The sequence below is a fragment of the Canis lupus genome, chromosome 15, assembly GCF_048164855.1.
Source record: "Canis lupus baileyi chromosome 15, mCanLup2.hap1, whole genome shotgun sequence".
In the NCBI taxonomy this organism is placed as follows: Eukaryota; Metazoa; Chordata; class Mammalia; order Carnivora; family Canidae; genus Canis; species Canis lupus.
Genome location: NC_132852.1, coordinates 52,401,209 through 52,424,394, shown reverse-complemented (window position 1 = coordinate 52,424,394; position 23,186 = coordinate 52,401,209). Strand labels below are relative to the sequence as shown.

At 51.3% G+C, this 23,186-nt stretch overlaps 1 long non-coding RNA gene across 1 annotated transcript; it reads left to right on the top strand.

Annotated features, from left to right (window-relative positions):
* The first annotated feature begins 6,986 nt into the window (after window positions 1–6,986).
* Window positions 6,987–23,107, top strand: LOC140605207 (uncharacterized). The gene is made up of 5 exons (XR_012007919.1): window positions 6,987–7,633; window positions 9,231–9,452; window positions 14,746–14,823; window positions 17,292–17,618; window positions 22,907–23,107. It is a non-coding gene; the product is annotated as an uncharacterized lncRNA (long non-coding RNA).
* Window positions 23,108–23,186: the final 79 nt, after the last annotated feature.

Sequence of the window (23,186 nt, the reverse complement as noted above, 5' to 3'; positions counted from 1 at the left end):
TCCACTAAGGTGGCCATCCACTAAGGTGACCGTCCACTAAGGTGAGCATCCACTAAGGTGAGCGTCCACTAAGGTGACCGTCCACTAAGGTGAGCATCCACTAAGGTGAGCATCCACTAAGGTGGCCGTCCACTAAGGCGAGCATCCACTAAGGTGAGCATCCACTAAGGTGGCCATCCACTAAGGTGAGCATCCACTAAGGTAACCATCCACTAAGGTGAGCATCCACTAAGGTGACCATCCACTAAGGTGAGCATCCACTAAGGTGACCATCCACTAAGGTGGCCATCCACTAAGGTGACCGTCCACTAAGGTGAGCATCCACTAAGGTGAGCATACACTAAGCTGAGCATCCACTAAGGTGAGCATCCACTAAGGTGAGCATCCACTAAGGTGAGCGTCCACTAAGGTGAGCGTCCACTAAGCTGAGCGTCCACTAAGGTGAGCGTCCACTAAGGTGGCCATCCACTAAGGTGAGCATCCACTAAGGTGGCCATCCACTAAGGTGAGCATCCACTAAGGTAACCATCCACTAAGGTGAGCATCCACTAAGGTGGCCATCCACTAAGGTGAGCATCCACTAAGGTAACCATCCACTAAGGTGAGCATCCACTAAGGTGACCATCCACTAAGGTGACCATCCACTAAGGTGGCCATCCACTAAGGTGACCATCCACTAAGGTGGCCATCCACTAAGGTGACCGTCCACTAAGGTGAGCATCCACTAAGGTGAGCGTCCACTAAGGTGACCGTCCACTAAGGTGACCGTCCACTAAGGTGAGCATCCACTAAGGTGAGCATCCACTAAGGTGGCCGTCCACTAAGGCGAGCATCCACTAAGGTGAGCATCCACTAAGGTGGCCATCCACTAAGGTGAGCATCCACTAAGGTAACCATCCACTAAGGTGAGCATCCACTAAGGTGACCATCCACTAAGGTGGCCATCCACTAAGGTGACCATCCACTAAGGTGGCCATCCACTAAGGTGACCGTCCACTAAGGTGACCATCCACTAAGGTGAGCATCCACTAAGGTGACCGTCCACTAAGGTGGCCATCCACTAAGGTGAGCGTCCACTAAGGTGAGCGTCCACTAAGGTGAGCGTCCACTAAGGCGAGCATCCACTAAGGTGACCGTCCACTAAGGCGAGCGTCCACTAAGGTGAGCATCCACTAAGGTGACCGTCCACTAAGGCGAGCATCCACTAAGGTGACCGTCCACTAAGGCGAGCGTCCACTAAGGTGAGCATCCACTAAGGTGAGCATCCACTAAGGTGACCATCCACTAAGGTGGCCATCCACTAAGGTGACCATGCACTAAGGTGAGCATCCACTAAGGTGAGCATCCACTAAGCGCCAGGGACTTCCACACACAGGAGCTGACACACAGCCCCAGTTTATTATTTTTATTTTAAGATTTTATTCATTTATTTATTTTTATTTATTCATGAGAGACCCAGAGAGAGGCAGAGACACAGGCAGAGGGAGAAGCAGGCTCCACGCAGGAAGCCTGATGCGGGACTCGATCCCTGGGCCCCAGGATCACACCCTGGGCTGAAGGCAGGTGCTAAACCGCTGAGCCACCCGGGCCACCCACATCCCCAGTTTAGGTTGAAAATTGGTCAAGAGCCACTTTCTGAAGGCTGCACCCCGCAAGTGAGTGGTTGGTGGGTTTTCCGGCTCCCAGCCCAGGGCTTCTCAATGGCCTTCACCCAGCCTGTACTCCCTCCCTGGCTGACCCAGAGTCACCTGAGGCTCTCCCCCTGAATTTTCCCTCTCACATCCCCATCCCGTATCTGTTCCCTCATGTATGGTCCCTCGTCCTCAACAAATCCTGTGTCTCCATATGGATGAGGGCCTAACCTGCACACACATTGCAGGTTTCTAGGCCTCTTCCTTTGGATGGGGCTTGAAAGTCAGGTTGCCTTCCCACCATACTAGTGTATGCCCAGAAGTCAACAAAGTCACCTAGGATGTGCAACCAGAAGGCACATTACCGTGGGACACCAGGGAGATCTTCACTCTTGGCAGAAAGAGGGCTAGGAACAGATCATTTATAATCACTTCACTTTACCAAAGTAAATAAAGTGAAAAATTGAAAAACAACCCAAAAAGAAGAAAAACTAAGTACTGGTTGTAGAACATATTTTATTACATGGTTATGTTTTGGCATAGTCTCCTTCACAGCAGCTATTCTTGGCTGTCAACAATCAAATTCTCATTGCCAAGTCCATGTGAGTATTGCTGTATGATTCACTACTACTCCGCTCAAACCACAGGGTCTTCTAGGTCCTTCTCTCTTGGGTTCAGGAAGACAAAGGGACCAAAGGAGGCATTGGTAGGCATCTTTCTATTGAAGAAATGCTTCTCTGCTGGGCAGAGGCTCTCCTCTGTCAAGTATTCCTCTCTGGCCCAGGGCTCATCTTGCTGACACAAGCCTCCTCTGTCCTGCCCCCCTTTTTTTGTACCAACAGGTTCCCAGTGATGTGTGGGATTCATCCTCTTCTATCAGCCCCTTTTCAGGCCATATGATCACTTAGAATCTTCTTTATCCTCAACCTCGCCCTTATATGTAGCCCATATTTGCGACCCCAAGTGGAGCACACAATAGAATGTTGGAAGTGGAAATAGTGGGGCTCGTCAAAAGACCTCGGCCAAGAGATTTCTCAATCTCAGAGCCAAATGTGAGACACACTGCCAGTGATACGGAGGCCCAGGAAATGAGCATGGGCTTGGTTCATTCCTCGGCCTGCACATCAAACGATGATCGTGGTGAATAAATCTTCGAAGCAGCGAAGAATTTGGCCCAGCCTGGGGTTTCCCTAAGCTGCTCCAAAGATTGTCCTCAGGAGAGTCCATGAGAGTTACAGGATTTGACTGTGGCAATAAAGGTGGGCAAAGTGGCAGCTGGTAAATCCCCACATCACCTTTTCTGCACCCGGGTTGAGCACAGCCTGCTTCTCATCAGCACAGCGGGGCCTGGAGGTGGCCCTGGGGATGAGCCAACACCAGCCGTTGTGACTTGCCAGTGTCCCTGATAACACAATTCCCTTGGGATTTCAGAGGGCTTCTAATGCAGTGAAGTGGCTGCAAAGCCAGGACATGGTCCAGTCTCTATCCCTGACTTCTCTTTCCTTAATGGTTCAAATAAAGCCCTGGCCACGATTGGCATTGCCCCAGCCAGGGTCATGTGTCCATCACCGACTCAGTCATTGCAGTGGGGTCCAGGCTATTTGTCCAAGCCTGGTGATGGGGTCATGGTCATCCGCACTCAAATTGCGGGATTGCCGGGGAGGAAGATGTGATTCCCCAAAGGAAATGCAGGCTGCTATTCCTGGAAGGAAGTGGAAAGGCTGCTGGTGAGGAAAAAAACAACAAATTCTGTGCCATATATTTGGAATAGTATGCAGCTGTTCAAAAGCAATAAGGTAGGGGCACCAGGTGGCTCAGTTGGTTAAGCATTTGCTTTCAGCTCAGGTCATGATCTTGGGGTCCTGGGACTGAGTCCTGCATCGGGCTCTCTGCTGGGTGGGGTGCCTGCTTCTCCCTCTCCCTCTGCCTGCCATTCCCTCTGCTTGTGCTCTCTCTCTGTCAATAAATAAAATCTTTAAAAAAAAAAAAGAATAAGGTAAATTAGCATATGCTGGTTTGGAACAATCTCCCAAGATAAATTAAGTTAGAAGAAAGCAATATGCAGAGGAATGTATGTAGTGTGTACTCATTTGTGTCACCCAAGATGTGCGTGAACATTTTTGCAAGAATCCACAAGAAACTGTTGAAGGATGTTTATCTCTGTACAGTGGATCTGGGAGTAGATGGTGGAAGGAAGATTATTTTTGTTTGTTTTCTGTCCTTCTTAATGTTTAACTGGGCACCTGCACATTTTCATTAAACATCCACTGACCAAGTCTCACCTTTAAGTTGCATTCAGAACATCTATGTTAGGATTTTTGCCTCATAGCCACCGGAGACGATCGCGGAGTGCGTGTAATCTGTGACCTGGCCGAGATTTTGATTGAGAGGCAATTGGACTGGGATAGCCAAGCCTGGGGGCCACAGACCAGGAGCTGGGCAAAGCAGAGCTAACTGTCATGTTCCTCGGTCAAGAGCAGAGGCGGGAAAGACCTTCAGAGGGAGAGGGAAGCAGAGGGATTGGCTCTGGGAGCTCAAGGTGGGGATTTTACTCCTTTCCAGAAACAGGGGCCTGGATTTGGAATCCAGAAGGTCTCTGGAGGGATCTCAGGCAGCTGCAAGCCCACTGGGGCCTTCTTTTGGCCAAGCACCCTAGAGGTGCTTGATTTTGTTTTGGCCATTAACACGACTTACCAAGAGGGTGATTAATGTTTATATCTAGTTCACACTTATCAGAAACATACCACAAATCACCAAGACATGTCACATCAACTCCATGGTATTGTTTCTGGGTCCAGGGAGGGTGTCTGTTGCTATGTTAAAACCTCACCAGTTGCCATGTGGGTGGTCAGGCTATCTGCTCACAACCTTACAAAATGGGGAGCCTGAGGCACAACCCTGACTCACCACCCAGGAACTGCCAGCCACATTCCCAGACACCCTGCTTGCCCGCCCTACATGAAAATCAAGTCGACAGAATAAAAAAATTCCTCCTTAAACAAATTCATTCAACAATTACTGAGCATTGGGGCATCTGGGTGGCTCAGTAGGGGATGCATCTGCCTTCGGGTCAGGTCATGATCCGGGGGTCCTGGGATCGAGTCCTGCATTAGGCGACCCACTCAGTGGGGAACCTGCTTCTCCTTCTCCCTCATCCTCCCCAGCCCGGATCATGTCCTCCCTCTCTCTCTCTCTCTCTCTCAAATAAATAAAATCTGAAAAAAAAAAAAAAAAAGAAAGAAAAAAAAGAAACTATGGATCATCAGTGACCTGCTAGGGACCATGTTGGGTGCTGGGAATACAGAGGTTGACAGTCTACCCAGTTCTGACCCTCAGAGTTTCCTGATAAAGGTCCCACCAGTGGGTGGAGGCTGAGCCTCAGTGGTCTCTCTTTGCCTTTAGAGGTTCCTGGGTGCTCTCATCCACCGCAAGGGTGAGTGCCCTGGGTACCAGCTCTGAGAGTGACCAAGGCAACTATGTTTAGCATTTCCTGATGGAACCAAAATCTGCAGGCAAGAAAAGCTGGTCCTGGCCAAAAGATTGACTTTTGGATAAGAATGATGTCTTCAATAATAATCCTGCCAAAAACCACTGCCTCATGCATTAGCCCTCTCCCTAGAGGGTAATAGGAACCCGTAAGTGACAGAAAACTCAATTTGTACAGACTAGGGAAAAATCCCAAATCTGATTTCGTGTCTTTTTTCCTACAAGGACAAAAATAAACACTTCTTTTTTTGCAAAACGAATGCATAGGATGTTTTAATGCAAACAATGTATACATTTTAAAGATAAGTTTTCTTTAGTGTTTGTATGCACATACAGTATGTGCTCCTAAGCACTTCTAAATATATATAAAATAAATGACTATTTTTTTTTGTAAAAGTAGAGCTAATACATTCTGCAACTTGCTTCTTATGTCATTTCATATAGCTCTATTGCATTCCTTGTCAACACTAACAAAGAATTACATAGTGTGGAGGTATCAATATTTTTATTCCTTCATTATTTGTCTACTGGTGGACATGGAAATTGTTTCTAATTTTTTAATAGTACAAACAACACTGCAAGGAACATTCTAGCACATCTAATTTTGTGCCCTTGTAGAAGTGTTTCTGTGCAAGAGATTTCTAGAAGTGGAATCAGTGGGGCAAAACTTCTCCGAGATGGCTCAACTTGATTTTGAGGTGAAGAATACTGTCTAAGCGAACATCTGCAGATCAGAGAGTTATCAAATAAGAGACAAGATTAATTATTCAGAGTAACCTGGAAAGTTTGCCCAAGGGTATGCTTTGGGCTGTTAGGCTGGCCGAGTCAGAAATGTTCCAATCGGTTTTCTCATGAGGACAGAAAACAAGCAGCACAGGATTCCTGAGTCATGAGCCTCCCTCATCCCCCTGACATGAAGTGGAGAAAAGTTTTGCTGTCAGCATCAGGATTAGTCATGAACTGAACACATCCGGAGACCCCACGTGAAGACGACTCACACAGAGGGAGACAAACCCTCAGACTAGAGGGTTCTGGAGAGAGAGCAGCGCCGGGAGGCGCTTGGATGTCAACACCTGCGCTTACACAACCGAGACTGATCCCCTGCCTGTTAGACAATAAGCTGGGGGTCAGTTTCTCACTTATTCTTAAACTCACCTAGAAATATTTGCTATCTATCAATCTATCTATCGTCTGTCTATCATCTATCATCTTTTATTTATTTATTTATTTATTTATTTATTTATTTAATTTTTATTTATTTATTTATTTATTTATTTATTTATTTATTTAGGAATATTTGCTGTCTAAACCTCTTAGGGGCACCTGGGTGGCTCAGTTGGTTAAGCGCCTGCTTCTGCACAGGTTATTATCCCAGGATCCTGGGATCGAGCCCTGGGTCAGCCTCCTTGCTCAGCCGGGAGTCGGCTTCTCCCTCTCACTGGGCCCGCTGCTCCCCCTGCTTGTGCTCTGTCTCTATCAAATAAAATCTTTTTAAATTTTTTAAATAAACTTCTTTTTAAATAAAATTAATACAATATAACACAATAAGACCCTGAGTAAGTCTTAGTGTTTTCCTCTTGTGAGTGACCCAGAGGTCTATGATAAGCAGTCACGTGTGACTTTTCAGAGAACCGTGTAGAACCTTCACCTGATCTAGGGGTCGGGCCCTGCAGTTTTGCTGTTGTCCCAACATCACTGAATACTCAGCAATGCTCCAGAAACCATAGGAAGTAATGCAACTGTTTGGAAGAGGGTCATGAGGTAAGAATAGGTGGTTAACTTACAGAATGAGAATAAGCACAACAGCTCTGGACTGAGATTTCTTTAAAAGATTTATTTATTTTTGTGTTAGAGAGCGCAAGCATGTGGAGGGGGAGGGGCAGAGGGAGAAGCAGACTCCCCCATGAGCAGGGAGCCGGACAGAGGACTCGATCCCAGGAGCCCAGGATCATGACCTGAGCAGAAGGCAGTTAACTGAGCCACCCAGGCACCCTGAGAATTCTTTTTAAGGAGCAACATAGGAACCGAAGAAACATTCCCATGTTCCAGGGTTGCTCGACTTCCACACTGTCGACTTTTTGGTCCAGAAGAGTCTTTGTCATGGAGGGCTGCCCTGCACACGGTCTACCCACCGGACGGTCACAAGCACTTCCACTCGGTTGTGACCATCGTGATGTCTCTAGAACTACTGCCATGTTGGAACATTTGGAGATTCTAGAAGCTCGAGGGAAGTATCTCCCCGGGAGACCACGCAGCTGCTGCGGACCCCGCCCAGGAGCCGCTTGGGACTCCGGTTCCTGTTCGGTGTGTTCCCTCGTCCAGACCAGAAGCCGAATCCTGCTACCACGCGGCACAGCGGCCGGCGTGCAGGAGAGCGGCTCGGAGGACCAGAAGCCCACGAACAAGAGCCCCGTAACTTGGTCTGGAGCCGCAGTGCGTGCTTGCAGGGAACCCTTCCAGAAAACTGGAAGCTCCAGGGCGGTCTGCCCGGAGCGAGACCGAGGGCGAAACCCCAGGTGAGGGGCCGCTGTGGGGCCGCAGCCAACTCGGTGCGCCGCTGAGTATTTACTGAGCGCCTGCGCCCGGGGTGTGAGCTCGGGGGGGGGGGGAGCGGGGTGGGGGAACAGGCCTATCAAGGTGGGGAGTGCGGCCGGATCGTGCAGTTCACGCACAGCTCCCACCTTGGCGTGGCCTTGAGCCCCGGGTCTGTGCCTCGGGGGCCACTGCTCGACCCGCGTGCTTTCTCCCCCCTCAGGGCTCACATCCTGCCCGACAGAGCGCTTCACCTAAAACCCGGCTCCCCACCCAGCGCTGAGGACGGGAAGGGGATGGAGCACGGGGGAGGCGGGGGGGGGGGGGGTACGGAGGGTGGTGGAGAAGGCAGGGGGAGGCAGGCGGCAGAGCACAGGGAGGGCGGGGGGTGGGGGAGGGGGCGGAGCACACGGGAGGGCGGGGGGAGGGGCGGGGCACACGGGAAGGCGGGGGAGGGGCGGGGTACACGGGAGGGGGCGGAGCACACGGGAGGGCGGGGAGGGGGCGGGGCACACGGGAGGGCGGGGGAGGGGGCGGAGTACACAGGAGGGCGGGGGAGGGGGCGGGGCACACCGGAGGGCGGGGGAGGGGGCGGAGTACACAGGAGGGCGGGGGAGGGGGCGGGGCACACCGGAGGGCGGGGGAGGGGGCGGAGTACACAGGAGGGCGGGGGAGAGGGCGGAGCACACTGGAGGGAGGGGGGAGGGGGCGGAGCACAGGGAGGGCGAGGGGGAGAAGGAGGGAGCAGAGCACAGGGAGGGTCCGGGGAGGGGGAAGAGGCGGAGCACACGGGAGGGGGGAGGGGGGAGGAGCACAGGGAAGGCCCAGGGCGTGGGGGGGGTGGGGACGAGGAGGCGGAGCACAGGGGGGGCGGGGGAGGGGAGAGGGGGAGAGGGCGGAGTACAGGGAGGGCCCAGGCGGGGGGGGGGGGAGGGGGCGGGGGAAGGGGAGGGGGCGGAGCACAGGGAGGGCCCGGGGCGGGGAGGGGGCGGGGCTGAGCACGGAGCCCCGCCCCGAGCCCCCCACCCGGGCGCCGCCCCCTCCCCTTCCCCCTTCCCCCGCCCCCTCCGGGAAGGCGCCGGGCGTTCCCCTTTCCTCCTCAGGCCGCCTGCGGGGCAGCGCCGAGTGGCGACGGGTGCGCCACCTCGACACAGCGTCGCCACCTAGTGACAGCGGGATGCGCTGCGGCGTCCGGACGCGGAGCCGCCCGCCCTTAGGGGCTCGGCCGGTCGGGTCGGTGCGGGAAGGCGTCGCGGTGGGCAGGGGGCCACGCCCAGGCCCTGCGGGGGCGGCGGAGGGTGGCCCTGGGCTCGCCCACTCCCCGCTCCCCGCTCCCCGCGGCCCGAGGACGAGGACGAGGACGAGGCCGGCGGGCCTGGCCAGGGCCCCCGTGGAGCGCCGGGTCTTCCGGGGGGTCTTCCGGGGGGTGTTCCGGGGGGCAGGCCCGCGGCCCACGGGACCCTGTCCGCCCGCAGGCCTGGCCTGGGGAAGCTCGCGGCCGTCGGGAGCCGGGAAGGGGGCGGGGGCGGGGGCCGGAGGAGCTCCTCAGGGTGTCCGAGCCCACGCCCACGCCCACGGCAGGCCTGCCCTCCCGAAGTGCCAGCGCAGGGGACCGGGCAGGAGAGGACAGCCCCGGAGAGCCGTGCAGACGCAGCGGACGCAGCGGACACGTGCCCCGGCCGCATCGTTCGCGGGGGCACGAGACTCGGCCCCTGCTTTTAGACGCCCCTGAACTTCACGACGGGTTTCTCGCATCCCCGGGCTGGCTGCGTGGAGGGAAGCTGCTACCGGGCAGAGAACCCGGTGCGAACTCAGCTTGGGCCGCTCGCTGCTGGATGAGGGGTGGAGGGAAAGGGAAGGTCGCTTTATTCTGGAAGCTGGCAGCCGGGCCGCCGCTGGACGAACGTCTCAGCACCTTCGCCATCCCCTGAGGGGTGAAGCCGGGGGGTTGCAGGGGAGGGAAGGCGGCTGCACGCTGGAGAGGAGGTGGCCTGGTCCTTAGTCCCATGTTGTCGGCATGACCCCGAGCAGACTTGCTGGTAGCTGCGGCCGCTGATCTTACCTTCCGAGGTGGTCTGGAGCTTCACACCGCCCCCCCCCCCCCCCCCCCCCCCCGCCCCAAGGCCTGCAAATCTCAAAGTTCTGCGGCAGACCAAGGGACTTCGGTCCGCAAGCACCGAGGGCATAAGCTTGAAGCGAGGTAACCCTTAGGACTGGTTGGCATGCTGATACAAAATCACCCACACCCTTTAAGGGAACAGCTGCATTCCAAGCACTGTCCTCCCAAGGGCTGATGACCCCCTTCCCTGCGTGAACTTGAACTGAGAGAGAAAGAAAGTTCTCAATAGGCACCACTCAATAAGCCCTGCAGAGAGAGAGCCTTGGCCTGACTGCTGGGGTTCCTCAGATTTAGAATATGGGGTATTCAGCACCTCTTACCCACAGCTTTGGACCTTCGCTGCCATTCTTGGGCAACAGGAGAAACCCCCCACCCATATGGGAGAAGTGCAAGTAGATGCAAAGAATAGATGCAAACTGAGGACAGAAAGGGCAGTCAGAGCTGCCATGGATGTTTGTGCAAGTTGCTCACTGCACAAGGGCACCTGGTGGGGGGTGAGGGGTGAGGGATGGGTACCCGGTGCTGGGATCTGGATCTCAGCCCTTACCTGACCACAAAGCCCCGCAGCCTGGCAAGGGCTGTGGCTGCCCAGAGGAGGGTGAGGACGCTTCAGATCACCTGCTCTCCGTGAGCCTGCCCCGACGGCGTGCCTTTTCCTTCCTGCCACCCTTGGGGAGTTTCATGACTTCTTTGGTGAAAAGGCTCCTGTGTGGAGCCCCAGCCCAGGATTCTTTGGTTTCTATGGGCCACAACTCACGTCACTTCTCCCACAAGTAGTAACTCCCTTGGAGGTACACAGTGTGTTGGCTGGGGATGCAAACTTTTCCAGTGTTTGTGGTCTTCATTGGGGGCACTGCTGAGGAATAATGTCAGTGCTCTTGTAGAAGCCTGGTATTTGGTTATGAGGTTTTTCAGGCAGAAAATATGTATTTGCACTGTTCTCTTGACTCTGACCTGGTTCCTTAAACCAAGCTGTGAACAGCCTGCCCTCGTTTCTCTTCAGAATACTTTTTTTAAAAGATTTTATTTATTTATTTTATTTATTTATTTGACAGAGAGAGTGTGTGTGTGTGTGTGTGCGCGCGCGCGCGCAGGGGGAGGGGCAGAGGGAGAAGCAGGCTCCCCGCTGAGCAGGGAGCCCGGATTCCATGGGAGGGGGTTTCTGTCCCAGGACTCTGGGATCATTACCAGAGCCCAAGGCAGACCCTTGACCAAGTGAGCCATCCTGGCACCCTCCCAGCCCCCCACCCACCATAACACTTTAGGCAAAGACACACCACTAGACTAAAAGGTCATGATAGTCCCTGTGGACAGAGATTAAGGTGGGCCCAAAGGTGGATTTATATTTCTTCCATCTGGTCTATAAAATCTGAGTGGCTAAGCACTTTTTGATGTGTGAAATGGGTGAGGTATTTCCCCCTGACCTACCAGAGGACCAGGTAAACATACGCATTTCCTAAGGCTGCTGCAAGAAAGTACTAGGTAGTCCCAGGTGGTGTGGACCACAGAAATGTCCCACCTCACACAGCTGGAGTCTAGAAATCCAGGATCAAGCAGTCACCAGGGATGACCCCTTCTGAGGGCTATCAGGGAAAACCTGCTCCTTGCCTCTCTCCCAGCCTCCAGTGGTTTGCTGGTAATCTTTGGTGTTTTCTGGCTGTAGATACATCACACCAGTCTGCCTTTGTGTTCACATGGTGGTCTCCCAGTACGTGGGTCTGTGTCCAGATCTCCCCTTTGTTAATTTACAGTTATACTGAGTTAGGGCCACCCTAATGGCCTCACCTTGACTAATGGCATCTGGGTGACCCGATCTCCCAATCAGGTCACATTCTGAGGTTCCGGGGGTTGGGATTTGCACGTAGGAATTTGTGAGGACATAATTCAGGTGACAACACCAAGAACTGCAAACAGGACAGCACTAAGATCCGCATATTCTACTCACTGCCATGGAGACAGGAAAAGGGATGTTGTAAGGAAGGGCAAGTTCAGCTCATAAAAGCTGTGAACAGGATGCCTGGGTGGCTCAGTTGGTTAAGTGTCTGCCTTCAGCTCAGGTCATGATCTCAGGGTCCTGGGATCGAGCCCCATGTTGGGCTCCCTGCTCTACAGACAGCTTGCTTCTCCCTCTCCTGCTCCTCCAGCTTGTGCTCTCTCTCTCTCTCTCTGTCAAATAAATAAGTAAAATATTTAAAAAATAAAAGCCACAAGTAAATTTTTCTTTCTGCATTAGGTTTGTATCAGGATTGTGTCTTATCTGCAGGTAACCAATAAAATCTCCAAGTCAGACAGACAAGCCAAGCCAGTCTCTTACTCCTGTGTTCCCAGACTGTAAAGAGAGGGGTTTCAAAAGCCAGGATAGAGGATCCCTGGGTGGCTCAGCGGTTTAGTGCCTGCCTTCGGCCCAGGGCGTGATCCTGGAGTAACGGGATCGAGTCCCATGTCGGGCTCCCTGCATGGAGCCTGCTTCTCCCTCTGCCTGTGTCTCTGCCTCTATTTCTCTCTGTGTTTCTCATGAATAAATAAATAAAATCTTAAAAAAAAAAAAAAAAAAAGCCAGGATAGAGCCTGAGCTGCCTCCGTGGCCAGGGAAATGTATGTGTCTAGAAGGCCTGGCCAATCTGGACTGCCTGAGCCATCATGGACCTTGCAGATCATTATCCCTTTGGCTTTTCAAATCATAAGTTTTCTTAATCATCATTGTGAAGTGTCCTTAAAGTTAACAATAACTGCTTGTTGTAGTTGAGGAGTTTTGCTTGCAGAAATAACTCTGGCTGCAAATCAGTGTTTGTTTTTACTTTTTTTTTTTTTTAAGATGTTATTTATTTGAGATAGAGCACAAGCCAGGGGGCAGAAGGAGAGGAGAAGCAGACTCCCCACCAAGCAGGGAGCCCGACATGGGGCTCGATCCCAGGACCCTGGGATCATGACCCAAGCCGAGGGCTGACTCTGACCCAGGCACCTCTGCAAATCAGTGTTTAATTCTTGAGCATGTGGCCAGAATGACTATCATGCTATCTGAGTCATGGTGTTTGAGTCATTTAAATCTGTCACATATAAAGTCATCCATAAACCCAGTTTGGGGCTCTGATGACACAGATGGAGAACAGCCCGCCACCAATGGCCTGTGAAAGCTTCATGGGCAAAGATGCGGTGGAATCAATAAGCCACTAGTTAGAGCTTTGTTCTGTAGACCAAAGGTCCTTGCGTTGCTGTTCATGGGTGGCCTTCGGGGAATCTGTGACCCCCCTGAAAACTGCAAAAATACACGTATTTTACTACAGAGAGGAAAAGACTCCCAGCTTTCATCAGACTCTCCCAGGAATCTATATACAAATCAGTTAAGAACTTCCAACCTTCCTGACTGTCATGCCCTCACCCATCTTTATGCTAAAACAGTAAATCCAATTTTCTTCTAATGTGTAGGTGTTCATCATGAAATTTAGAATTGTTAGCGAAGGGAGCAAGACCTTTAAACTTGACGGTGGTCAGTCTCCCGGTTTGGACCTTGAATTTCCTGTCAGGGTTTTATATATATGGATTTATAATTTAGAATGTGCAGGGTAGGTTCTTGTGGACGTGAATTGGCATATGATGTGGTCCCCTGTGGCCTGGGATCTCTGATGGGTCCCCACTAATAGAAATGTCTATTCCTTTAGGGAGAAGCAAGGACCTTGATGGAGCCCGTGGACTTGGTTCCAAGACTGTCAGGGACATAAGACCCTTCCCCAAGAAGTTTGCCTCTGTGGAGGGTTTTTGTTCATGTCAGCTAGAGTTGTGTGGCAGATGACTTCTGCTTGGCTAAAGGATGCATATGTTTGAAATTAGGACAGAAACGCGTCCAATATAATCTGTCTCTCTGTGTGTCTCTCTCTCTATCATGCTCTTATTTGTTTGACCCTCCTCCACCAACTCTACACTATTACCTATGTATGATATTATATGCATGTATAATGGATAGTATTCATGGTACACAGTAGAGAAAGTTCTGTCTGCATTATAAAAAGGACAACCAAATACCAACTTTTAAAGAAATAAAATAGGAAATTTTAGCACTGTTTTAACTATTTTCTTTAGTAGATTTCCTTCACAGCCAGAGATCTTCAATAGCCTCCCCATCAGACATTACTTCTTAACTAATGGGTTTGACTTTTACTTTGGGGAGAGAAGCTTCCTTTTCTCTACTTGCTTGAATTTTTACTTCAATGTCTAGAAGGCTTGGGTCATTTTGATGCACGTGTACAGTTTCCCAAGATCTCCGCTTTACTGTGTGCTGTGACTGTCTCTCTCTCTCTGGCCTTCCCTCTCCTTGTGTTTGACAGGCTGGCAATCATATTAGGTTCATTACTATGCAGAACTGTACAGCATCTGCCCAAATATTCTAGCTGTTTGGGAAGCTTTTGCACAATACCACCAACAGGCAGTATGGCCTAATGACATGCCCGTCCCTGGCCAAGCCTTATGCAGCAGGGTTAGCATCAATGTTCTTCCTGTTGTGTGCTCCTGGTCTCTGTTAAATGCCTGTGTTGTTAACCTGGGCCTTGGAAGGTCCTTACAACTCCCACTTCCAGGGCAGTGAGGGGACTTCAGGCTCTTTCTGGGCCGTGTTTGGTCAGATGTGAAGAGTCTACACCTTGAGGGTGGTCACAACAGGTGCAGGAGAGGTTGGCCCAAGTGTCCATGGTCATGCAATGTCCAGGCTGTGGGTTTCCCCTGAGGGGGAATGGCTTGGTCTGTGGGTCAGAGGTGGGGTCAGACTCTGTCAGACTCCTGAGGCCCTAGGGACACATGCTTTGGATTAAGGCCTGAGGGAAGATCTGGCTGTGAGGTGTTCTGGTATCGGGACTGGCAGGGAGGAGTGGCCGTGACGTGGGGACAGCATGTGGAGAATCCCTGAATTCTGGGGCTGTTCCCTTGTGAGGGGAGAGGGTGTCCCTGGGGAGTCGCAGTGCTCATGCAGGACTCTCCTTTCTCTAGCATGGACAAGTCCTTGAGTGTTCGAGGCCCTTCAGATATCTGAGACAAGTGTCAGGAAGCAGGCCCACCTATCTTGAGGTGAGCAGAGGGGGTGGAGGGGACGTTTAGAGGCAGGTGAGAGGGAGCCATCACAGAAGCAGAACAGGACTGAGAAGGACCAGGGCCCAGCAGGGCACGGAACTCTAAGCTTTGGGCAGGCGACCCCACACCTCAGACAGGGACCCCATGCCTTGGACAGGCAGAGGCAGCCAGGTCAGTTCAGTTCTGATAGAGCCAATTTCAGCCCAACCCAGGGGAGACCGACCCCCAGCTGGTTATGGGGTTGCCAAGGCCTTGTGTCTGGTCTTTCATCCTGAGTAGCCCGGAGCTGCCTGTCGGCTCCAGCGCTGCTATCTAGCCTGGCATCAAGCGGCCCTGCTTCCCTGGGGGCACCCCCCTTTTAGATCCAGGTGGACCCAGAATCAGGCTCTTGTCCTCCCTGAGCTCTGCACAGTCTAGCCTGGAGTGGGTAGTCAGGGCCTTGCAGAAAGACCCCCTCACGTCTTCTCCGTAGCGAGTTACCCACCGGGGCCCCGGGCACAGGGTCCAGTAGAGGGGCTCTTGACCAGGGTGTGCCCCAGCAGCGCCGGCTCTGAGTGCTTAGCCCAGGAGCGCACTTACCTAGACTGTACTGTGAGGATTGAGCCCCCCTGGAGCCGAGCACCTCCTCACGCCTGCTCCAGCCAATGGATGGGAATAGTCTGATTCACGGTTAGCCATCTTACTCTCCTATTGACTCGACACCAAAAAAGAGGGATTTTCTGCTTCTTCCTCTTCGCAGGACAGTTGGACTTTTTGTCCTGAAAATGACAGTGTTCCTAGCCCCAAGGGAAAACTGAGTGTCTTATTTTTAAAAGCCTTGATTTATAAAATAATCATAGCACAGGAGATTTGGGATAGAGGAGGGAGGACTTGGGATTGAGTCCAAATAACAGCCCAAGGCTGGAGGATACTGGGTGAGGACAGGTGTTCCCACAGTGCCAGAGACCTTCTCCCAAAGGGCAGGGTGGCGGCAGGGCCTTCCAGGGGCAGGAGGGGGTGTGGGGGGATGAACAGGCATGTGTGGAGGCTGCCTCTGCACCATGCAGCTCGGGAAGGCCGGCCAGGAAGAGGAGTCCATGACACTCACACACAAAGGTTGTATTAGGGTTCTTTAGAGAAATAGACTCAGTAGGACATACCTTGGAATTTCTCAGCCTCTATCATTGGGTGAGCCAATTCCTCATACATATTGTAAAGGATTATATTTATTACAGGATATTAAAAGAAGTAGCTCACCCAATGATAGAGGCTAAAAAAATCCCAAGATCTGTATTCAGCAGGCTAGAGACCCTATAGGGCAAATTTAGGGCCTCCTCACCAAGGTGCTCCTGGGCATTTGCTCTCAAACCTGGTGATGAGGGTCTCCCCCCAGCCCATGGGAGTCTTTTACACACTTGTGATGTGAGGTGATGGTTGCTGCTTCTCTGAGTCTCACGTCCCCTGCCTCCCCCTAGTCTCCTGGTGCTTGCACCTGCCGGCATCCAGATTGTTTCAAGTGCTGAGCCCAGATGCTAGAGATTAGCCACGGTGGGAACCATGGGGCTGTGATCCACAGGAGGGTTAGGTCCACCCTAGATGTTACCGAGGGCTGTGTATTCACACACACACACTAGTTGCTCATGATCCAACATGTATGCACTGCTTTCCATGGGAACAGTTCTAGGGGTGGAGCTCCCAGCAAGAGAGGATCTTTGTTTTGACTTGCAAGCAGGTAGCTGATGACTCAGGGAGATGTTTTCCTGCTCTTCTAGAAGTCTCGTTGGATGAGCTTGCGTGCATCCAGGTGGAATGTTTTTTCAGTCCCCGTTGCAGCTGAACCCACACACCTGACTAAAAGGCACTTTTGTCCCTCCATCGGAGCCATGTTAGGCTCTCCTCTGCCCAGCCTAATGCAGGCAGATCTCCCCTAAATGAGGCACAAACTGGACTGCCTGTCACTCCCAACTGATGGCTAAGGTCTCAGAGAGCAACAGAGACAAGGCCAGGGCTGCGGAGTGGGTGTGCGGCCAGAGGAGCTTGAAAGTGAGCCTGCTGAGTAACTGGGCCAGTACCTCGACCTCAGCCCATCTCCCGACTCACATGGACCAGATCAGTGAGAGTGGGGGGTGAAGCCTCTAGGGCACCCAGGTGTGGAGTTAGGCCGGCCAGATGCGGGGAAGGAGGGAGAAGAGATAACTTTGGGAGTCAGAGATGCGTGAAGGCATCCTGGGCAAGCTCCTCGAGCTCTCCGACTGTTTCCTCACCCTACAGTAGGAATTCTAGTGCCTTCCTCACAGTTATGACACAGTAAACAGACACAACAGCTGAATGCAATGTACAAACTTGATTGCATCCTGGTTTGAAAAAAATTGGGGCAATTTAAATATCTCTTTAGTATCGTCTAGTATGGAGTATTTGTTCATTTGTTGGTTCGAGAATGGTGTTATACTCTTTAGGAGAACAAGAATTCTTTTCTTTTTTTAAAGATTTTATTATTTATTCATGAGAGACGCACAGAGAGAGGCAGAGACACAGGCAGAGGGAGAAGCAGGCTCCATGCAGGAGCCCCACGCGGGACTCGATCCTGGGACTCCAGGATCACGCCCTGGGCCGAAGGCAGCCGCTCAACCACTGAGCCAGCCAGGTGCCCCGGAGAACATGAATTCTTAGGAAATGCATGCTGAAGTATTTAAGGGCGAAGTTTCCTGAGGTGTGCAGTGCACGGAGATGGTTCAACAAGCAAAAGCGTGTTTGCAAGGAGACAAAGACAAAGCAAATATGGTGAAATGCTCCCTGCTGAAGCTAGGAAGAAGGTATTCAAGGGCTCACTGTTTATTCTTTCCATTTTTTTCTTAATGTTTAAAATGTGTCAAGAGTTGGAGAGAGGGACGCCTGAGTGGCTCAGTGGTTGAGCGTCTGCCTTCGACTCAGAGCCTGATCCCGAGGTCCTGGGATCGAGTCCTGCATTGGGCTCCCAGCAGGCCGCCTGCTTCTCCCTCTGCCTGTGTCTCTGCCTCTCTCTGTGACTCTAATGAATAAAATTTGAAGAAAAAACAGGGGAGAAAAAGAATAAATGAGCAAGGTATGCCAAGCAGCCTACACAGTGCCCATTCGGCAGTATTGTATAAATATTCACTAAGCCACTGGGGGTGACGGCAGCCAAGAATCAGAGACGAACATGCCAGAGTCTGTTCTGGGAATACAGCAATGATTTCTAGAGACAAACGCTAAACAGCAAAACAAGTTTGTGAATTTGTTAACTAAGCTAGTGCTGAAGTGCTCTGAAGACAGTCCCCAGGCGAGGGACAGGGGACCAGGGGGGTGGGAGTGCCTCTGACAGGTGGAATGTGAGCTGAGGAGAGACTGTGCCAGGGAGCTGGCCATGCAGAAACTACCCCCCCGCCATCTGTGTGTCCAGGAGCCCTAGAAGGGCTCAGAATGTCGGAGGGGACATCAGCCAAGAGCCTGTGGGAGGGGGGGTGTTTGCTTCCTCCCTAGGAGAAACCAGCCATGCTTTAGTTTATGCTTTTATAACTCTTGGGTCTGTTCAGACAAGTCAGATACCATCACTGTCCCTGGCCCAGTGAACTCCATGGTGTGAGGGCAGGAAGGAGTGACAGGGTGCCTGCGGAGCCACTTCCTGGAAGCCTCCCATGATCTGGAACTGGCCCCAGAGGCAGTCTCAGTGGCCCTTTACACAGACCATGAGACTGGTAAAGACACTTCTCAGTAACACGATTAACAAATGGAGGTGTGGTCAACTTCATAAGTAAAGAAATGCAAATTTTGTATTTTCACCCAGCAGATAGCTAAAGACTGAGAAAAATCATATCAGAGCGCCTGGGTGGCTCAGTGGTTGAGCGTCTGCCTTTGGCTCAGGGGGTGATCCTGGGGTCCTGGGAGTCTTGCATCGGGCTCCCTGCAGGGAGCCTGCTTCTCCCTCTGCCTGTGTCTCTGCCTCTCATTCTGTGTCTCTCATGAATAAATAAATAAATAAATAAATAAATAAATAAATAAACAAACAAACTTAAAAAAGAAAAGAAAATTGATAATATCCAGTGCTGGGGTGGGGGTGGGGCTTTGGAGAACAGCCCCTCATCTGTGGTTCCTTTAGTTTCTTATATAGAATTTGGGGAATTTTGACCACACTTGGGCTCAGCAGTTCCATTTTGATGAAGCTGTCCTGAAGATGTCATCAGTTGGATTTTTAAAAACAAGGCACAGGAATGGCACTGAATTATAACTGTAGCTTTTGCAGTGATTTTGCAGAAACAGGACTGCCTGTCCAAATGTCCGCTGGCAGGAGACTGCTTGAATACATGACGTATGCGTATGGATTTAATATGGGTAAAGTTTTGGAAATAAAATATATGTATATATAATAACGACATAGGTAAGATAGGTATAGAAAAAATCCAGAAGACTCTATATTGAAATCTTAATAACAGAGATGTCTGGGGCATGAAATCACTTTCCATAGCATGTATTTCTGTAATATTTAAATTTTGTATCACAAGCATGTATTGCTGTTATAAGCAGGAAAAAAAAAAAGGCTTTTGACGTGGGAGAGAAGGATGGAAGGAAGGATGACAACAGCAGACAGTGGTTCTCCTCTGGGGGCAGCCAGGATCTGACCCCAACTTGAAACAGTTGGAGAATTCATCTGCCTTAGGGCCTCCCACCAAAGTTGTCAGTGGCCTTCTGACGACAGCACCTGCAAAGCTGGGCCCTCTCCCCAGGGAGCCCCGCCAAGCCCAAGGCAGCCAGTGGTTGAATTTGGGCTTTCTGCCACTTGCAGTCGGGAGTGGCCAATGATGTCCTAACTTGAGGTAAAGAAGGGAGGTAGGGGGAAGATAGTCCAGGGGCTCTTGGGATCCACACCTGTGGACAAGCAGGCTCCAGGAAGGGCTGAAACCAGGGAAACTCCAGGGACCTGAGGAGGGGTTTGCGGGTCCTCTCCCCAGCGAGTGGCCCTACTGGAGTTTTGACAGCTCCCTGCCCTGGGTCTCTCAGATCAAGTGCCAAAATTCCTTCGAGGGACAGTCTGATTGGCCTGGCTGTATCGGCCACAGGGTGGGGGTGCAGTGGGAGCACAGAGACCACCTGCATCCGTCCAGGGCAGGCAGCCATGTGGACGGGTGACTTGTTTGTTGTGGCTGCCTGCAGTAACACGGTGACACAGACTGAGCCGCTTAAACAACACAAGTGTGTTATCTCACAGCTCTGGAGGCAAGAAGTCCAAGGTCAGGGCGCAGGCAGGGTTGGTTCCTTCTGAGGTCTGCGGGAAGAGAATCTGTCCTGGGCCTGTCTCCTGTCTTTGGGGGCTTGCCAGTATCTTTGGCCTTCCCTGGCTGGTAGACACATTGCCCTGATCTCCACCTTCATGTTCTCACAGCGTGCTCCCTGTGTGTGTGTCCCAATATCCCCTTTTTATAAGGACACCCGTCATAATGGATTACGGAACCAGCCTACTCGGGGTGGACCGCATCATCATAGTCACTGCCCTAATTTCAAAGTCACATTCTGAAGCTTGGGGGATTAAGACTTTAACATATGAATTTGGGGCAGGGCAGGGTGGAGAGACAAAACTCAACCCATACATCACTGTTATGGTCCAGGTCCAGAGAAAGATCTGGGCTGCAGGGAGAGCTGGAGGAGAGTCAGTGACCTCCTGGAGAGTGAGAAGCCTCTGGGAGCAGATGGGAAACCAGCAGAGTGCAGTGTTAGGAGAGCCACAGACGTGTGGCTTCTGAAGAAATCCGCTGGATTTGGTGATGCGTGGTGCCCTTCACAGGGAACATGGGGGTGGACTCGCCAGGGCAGAAACGCTGCAGTGGTGTAAGGAGGCACTTGGGATATGATGGAGTGGAGAAAGTGAGTGTTAAAGTATGTTGGGTGTGCAAGGAAGAAATACGTGTTAGCTGGAGGAGATAGGGACCAAGGAGGCATTTACAACCTGCTCGTGTTTACTGATGATGGGAAAGAAGCTGTAGAAAGGGAGAGACTGAAGGGGAGATCATCATTGTGCCAGCTCACCAGTGTGCCCAAGCTGTGTACCCACAGACCAGGGACCCTGCTCAGTAAATATTTGTGAAATGAAAGTGTGCCTGCACACGAGAGGAGACAGGATCCTGAAAACAGGTTTGAAAGACTGGGCAGGGCCACATTTTGAGTCCACCGTAGCTTCTAATCCCACTTCTTGCTGCCAGTGTTGACTTCACTTCCAGTGCTGTTTGATGCCAGTGCCAACCGTGGTCCAAATTCAAGATGGAATGTAGATGCCCTTGAGCGCCTCTGAGTCAGGAGCCCAGCCCAGTTCAGTGAGCTGTGGCCAGGGGAGCCAGGCTCTGGGGTATCCCCCCACAAGGTCACAGTAGCGTGTCTAAATTTTAAGCACATTGTGTTTTCCTCACTGACTCTTTCTGAGTCCAAACACCTGGAAGGTTAGAGATCCTTGATGTTATAAACTATTTGATAATCATTATCCCAGGAGGAGATACGTAAGGAGGAAGGCAAGTCAGGGTGCTCCTCTCCTAGCTCCAGGTCACATGATAAATAGACAAGCAGCCAATCTCAGCTTGGACAGTGACTACCTCTGAGAGGTAAAAAGGAGAGTAGGGACCTTTATTTTTTATACTTTATATACTTGTGAATTATTTTAATTTTTACAATAATCTTTATCAGCTCTAAAAAAAACTCATAATATGCCATCTTTTTAAAACTGGATTTTTATTTAAGAATACACATAAATACATTCTTTCTAGAAAGTGGAAACATTACTGATAAGATTAAAATCTACACTATCTCCTCTGCCAACCCCCCAAACAATCTGCAGCAGAATCCACGATTATTATCACTTTGATGCATATCATTTCACACCTTTAAAATGTATTTTCATGCATGGATATGTCCCCACATTAAATATATAGTCCAGATTTCTGAAGGGATTAAACGTATTTTCATATAGTACTTTTTTTCCACTGGACTTTTTCTCGCAATTACTTGTCTTCAGGGGCCATCCTTTCCTAGTATTCCAACTCCCGGTCCTCCTTCCTTCCTTCTCCCCTAGCAGTAACAAGTCCATGGTCTTAACAAATGCTGCTCCTAAAACCAAGCCAATAGAAGTCCCCAGGGTAAGGTTGTCAGATTTAGCAAATAAAAATTTAGGATGCCAGGGGCACCTGGGTGGTTCAATCAGGTAAGTAAGTGTCTGACTTGATTTCAGCTCAGCTCATGATCTCTGGGTCATGAGGTCGAGCGTCTTGTCCTTGGGCTCTGCGCTCAGCAGGGAGTCTGCTTCTCTCTCTCTCTCTCTCTCCCTCTTTCTGCCCCTCCTTCACTCTCTGTCTCTCTAAAATAAATATCCTAATAGGTGGCAGATTAAATTTTAAGTTCAGATAATAATTTTTAAAAAGATTTTATTTATTCATGAGAGACACAGAAACAGAGGCAGAGGGAGAAGCAGAGAGGACACCATGTAGGGAGCCTGATGTGGGACTCGATTCGGGGTCTCCAGGGTTACGCCCTGGGCCGAACGCAGGCGCTAAACCGCTGAGCCACGCAGGGATCCCAATGAATGTTTTTAAATAGAAGTACACACAGTGCTTGGGATATACTAAAAAGTATTGTGTTTCTGAAATTCAGAGTTAACAGAGTGTCTTGTGTTGTTGTCAATCCAACCTTAGGGTGCTTCTTAAAAATACCACTGGCCTCATCCCCTCATGAGTTGCAGTAAGTGCAGGTGAAGCCCAACCAGGAGTATGTGTACTTTTAAATGGTATTCAGGTCACTAGGCAGGCTTGGGAACCCTGTCCTGCACCACATCAGGCTGACTGGCAACCAGGCTCCTCTCCCTGTGAAAATACATCTTCATGCTTATTTATCCCTACTACGCTAACTCATTAAAAATGAGTTTTTAATGAGTTAGGGTAATAGGAGTCATGCCTCCAAGAGTGGCTGTCCCTAGAGCTTCTGTGGGTGGGGAAGGCCTCTCCGTTGTGGTGCCTCTTCTGCACTACACGGTCAGGACAACCAGCTCTGCTGCTTTTCCTCAGGCCGCCCAATTTCTTTTGGACCCGCTGATTTTTTTTTTTTTTTTTAGGTCCCAGGATCTGTTACAGACTTGGCCAACAGCTCTCAGGCTATAACCCTCAAAATCAACAAAATGGCAGAGGGCCGTGGGACTGGGGACAAAAGAAGAGGAAGGAGTCAGGCGGGGCTCTGGGTTCGCCCTCATGCCTCCAATTCCCGTTCTGTGCCCCCCGACGGGCGGGCGGGCGCTCGGCCCTCGCTCCGCGGCCAGGTGAAGGCGGCTCCGGAGCCCGAGGGGCGTGGCCAGCAGACCCCGCCCAGCCCATCGCGGCGGGGGCCTTGGGTGGGCG